Genomic DNA, 4751 nt, shown 5'->3' on the forward strand with positions numbered 1-4751 from the left:
TAACCATGGAACAGAAACATATATACTGCTAACCAAGGAACAGAAACATATCCATTGCTAACCATGGAACAGAAACATATATACTGCTAACCAAGGAACAGAAACATATCCATTGCTAACCATGGAACAGAATCATATCCACTGCTAACCATGGAACAGAAACATATCTACTGCTAACCAAGGAACAGAAAAATATCCACTGCTAACCAGGGGACAGAAACATATATACTGCTAACCAAGGAACAGAATCATATTCACTGCTAACCATGGAACAGAATCATATCCACTGCTAACCATGACACAGGAACATATCCATTTCTAACCAGGGAACAGAAACATATCTACTGCTAACCATAGAACAGAAACATATCTACTGCTAACCATGGAACAGAAACATATCCATTGCTAACCAGGGGACAGAAACATATCAACTGCTAACCAAGGAACAGAAAAATATCTATTGCTAACCAGGGAACAGAAATATACCCACTGCTAACCAGGGGACAGAAACATATCCACTGGTAACCATGGAGCAGAAACATATCCACTGCTAACCATGGAGCAGAAACATATCCACTGCTAACCATGGAGCAGAAACATATCCACTGCTAACCAGAGAACATAAACTCTAGCAAGGAAACTCATTCACGAATTCAGGAGTTGGAGTACCTGTGGTTCTTCATTCAGATCAGGCATTAAACATTGAATCAGCCTTATTTGCAGAAATGTGTTAGATCCTTGAAATAGAAATGACAATGACAATGGCTCTTTATTTGTTTTCTGATAGCATGATGGAGAGATACAACCATGCATTTTTAAGTCAATATATGTTGGTGAACATCATAAAACGTGGAATTAAAATCTTCCACTGCTACTTAAAAGTTATTGAACAGCAATACACGAAGCTAAAGCGATCATCACTTATGTTTGTGAGAGAACCATTGAACTTTCTATACTTATATTTACAGTATTTTACACAGAATATGTAAGATAAAAAAAAAGTTTCTATGTTGTTAATGCTGATAACATTGAGGTGACACTGTATGGCTGTACAATTCCAGACAGAGAATACAGTATGACAAATGATACATAACAAAGGACATCCACTATGACTGTCTTTGGATATAGATTGGTGAGAGAACGACAAGCTGGATAAATTAAAAGCAGAAAATAATCTAATTAACAGCCCAGAGTTTATGTCTAGACCACATACAGAGAATCAACAGAGATAGAGTCACCAATGGATTCACTTGACCATCTACCTAGATAAAACTTCCCATTGATGGCGAACAGTAACAATAAGAATCAAAAGACCTTCTTATCTGCATACTATAAGCCTAGGAAAAGAAAGCTACCAAAAAGACTTGGTGAGTGGACAATTTCGGTTCGTGTTTTATTTTGGCATTACAATTGTTCAAAGGATTTCACAATTCAGAAAGGTGGAAGTGTCGGAAGCTACATTTTCAATGTTTTAATTGAGATGTTAGGTAGAGGGTGTATTATATTAAGATTGAGAAATATAGATTAATATCTAGACACTGATTCATTAGTTATAAATACTAGTAAGCAATTAGGTGATTGAGAATTCAATAATCGAATTTTTTGTTGAGAAAAGATTGATCAAGTAAAATTCTACAGTAAGAGTTAGTCCGCTAACTGTTTGTGTTCCGCTAATCAGTAAACAGTCCATGGTTGTTTTCAGTCGGGGAAATTGCTGTTAAATCTAGTAGTATACTAATAGATTGTACTACTAATGTATCGTAAGTTGAACAAACATAAATACGTTCAGTATATTAATAGATTGTACTTCTAATGTATCTCATGTTGAACAACCATCTATACTTACAGTATACTAATTGATTTTACTCCTGATTCATCGCATCTAGAATAAATATCTATAGTTTCAGTATACTAATAGATTGTACTCCTGATGTATCGCTTCTTGAACAAACATATATTTAGATTCAGTATACTAATAGGTGGTACTCACAATTTTTCGCATGTTGAAAAAAACAGTTATAGTTTCAGTATACTAATAGATTGTACTCCTGACGTATCGCTTGTTGAAGAAACTGCTAAAATTTCTATATACTGGTAAATTGTATACATAATGTATTGCTTGTTGAACAAACATCTATAGTTACAGTTTACTAATTGATTTTACTCCTGATTCATCGCATGTTGAACAAACAGTTATAGTTTCAGTATACTAATACATTATACTCCTAATCTTTCGCATGTTGAACAAAGAAGTATATTTCAGTACACTAACAAATTGTACTTTTAATATATCGTATGTTAAATAAACATATATAGTTTCAGTAGGAATAGATTATACTCCTCATGTATCGCTTGTTGAACAAACATATCCAGATTCAGTATGCTAATAGATTGTACTCTTAATGTATCGCATGATGAACAAACATCTATAGTTTTAGTATACTAATACCTTATACTCCTAATGTAACGCTTGTTGAACAAACATATCCAGATTCAGTATGCTAATAGATTGTACTCTTAATGTATCGCATGATGAACAAACATCTATAGTTTTAGTATACTAATACCTTATACTCCTAATGTAACGCTTGTTTAATAAACATCTATAGTTTCAGTATACAACTGTATTGTACTCCTTGTGTAACGCTTGTTGAACAAACATTTGTAGTTTCAGTATACTAACTGATTTTACTTCTGATTTATCGCATGTTGAACAAATATCTATAATGTTAGTATACTAACGAATTGTACTCCTGATATATCGCTTGTTTAATAAACATCTAAAGTTACAGTATACTAATAGATTGTACTCCTAATGTGTCGCATGCTGAAAAACAACTATGGTTTAATATACTAATATATTGTACTGCTGATATATCGCATATTGAACAAACATCTATTATTACAGTATACTAATAGATTTTACTCCTGATGTATCGCGTGTTGAACAAATATCTATAGTTTCAGTGTACTAATAGATTGTACTCCCAATGTATCGCATGTTGAACAAACATCTATTATTACAGTATACTAATAGATTTTACTCCTGATGTATCGCGTGTTGAACAAATATCTATAGTTTCAGTGTACTAATAGATTGTACTCCCAATGTATCGTATGTTGAACAAACATCTATAGTTTTAGTATACTAACGTATTGTACTCCTAATGTATCTCATGTTGAACAAAACATGTATAATTTCAGTATTTTAATAGTTTGTACTCCCAGTGTATCGCATGTTCAACAAGCATATATATAGTTTCATAATACTAATGGATTGTACTCCTTATGTATCGCATGTTGAAAAACAACTATTGTTTTTATATACTAATGTATTGTACTCCTAATGTATCGCATGTTGAGCAAATATGTATAATTTCGATATACTAATATATTGTACTCATAATGTATCGCATGTTGAAAAAGAATCTATAGTTACAGTATACTAATAGATTTTATTCCTGATTCCTCGCATGTTGAACAAATATCTATACTTTCAGTATACTAATGTATTGTATTCCTAATGTATCGCATGTTGATCAAAATTCTATAGTTTCAGTATACTAATAGATTCTACTCCTGACGTATCGCTTGTTGAAGATATATATTTAGTTTCAGTATACTAATAGATTGTACTCGTCATATATCGTTTGTTGAAGAGACATATATAGTTTCATGATACTAGTACATTGTTCTCTTTATGTATCGCATATTGAACAAACAACTACAGTTTTTTATACTAATAGCTTGTACTCCTTATATATCGCATGTTGAACAATAGATTGTACTCCTTATATACCGTTTGTTTAACAATCATCTATAGTTTCAGTATACTAATATATTATACTCCTCATATATCGCATGTTGAACATACATATCTAGTTTCATTAGACTAATGTATTGTACACAGCGTGGTCACAAGTAAATAAACACCACCTTTTCAGAAAAATTGAAAATTTTCAGTCATATTCACATGAATTGATATATTTATAATTTAATTACTATCTAGTAGATCTTCCTTTCGCTTCTTGGAGTTCGTTGATCCTTTTGGGCATCGTAAGAATCATCTCGTCAATTTTAGGTTGTGGGATTTTCGCCCACTTTTGCTTCAAAACTTGGAGTAGATCGCTCTTCGAAGTTGATGTTTTTGGTTGTTTCTTGACTTGCGGGTCGAGTATGGCCCAAAGGTTTTTCGATGGGGTTCATGTCAGGAGATTGGCTTGGCCAGGGCACCTTCTGGATACCATTTTCTTCCTGCCACTTTTGGGTATTTCTAGCAGTGTGACACGGTGCTCCATCTTCCTGGAACAACGTTGTGTTCTTGTCCACGAAACCCGTGGAATAAAATGGCAAGAGTCCTTCCTCCAATATTTCGACGTATTTCGCTAAATTTATGTTGCCAACGCACTTTACTAAGCTCGAGCTCCCACTAACCCAAACAGCTCCCAAAACCATTACATGGTGGTTTCAGCGCCTTCACAGTTGGCTGCAATCTGTTGAGCCAAAACTCTTGGTGAAGCATTCTCCAGACCCATATCATTCCACTGTCCAAAAATTGAACGAATCTTGATTCGTCTGAGAATAATACGGTCTTCCAAAACTTCAGAGGCTTGGTCATCATATCACTTGCCCACTTCTTTCGTCTGACTATGTTGGCAGGTCTTAATAAGGGCTTCCGACTAGCTGCTCTGCAACGATAACCCAATCTGTGGAGAATCCGTTGAACAGATTTCGGGTTTCATCTCACCAAC

Source organism: Limulus polyphemus, unplaced genomic scaffold (assembly GCF_000517525.1).
Source record: "Limulus polyphemus unplaced genomic scaffold, Limulus_polyphemus-2.1.2 Scaffold8991, whole genome shotgun sequence".
Taxonomy (NCBI): Eukaryota; Metazoa; Arthropoda; class Merostomata; order Xiphosura; family Limulidae; genus Limulus; species Limulus polyphemus.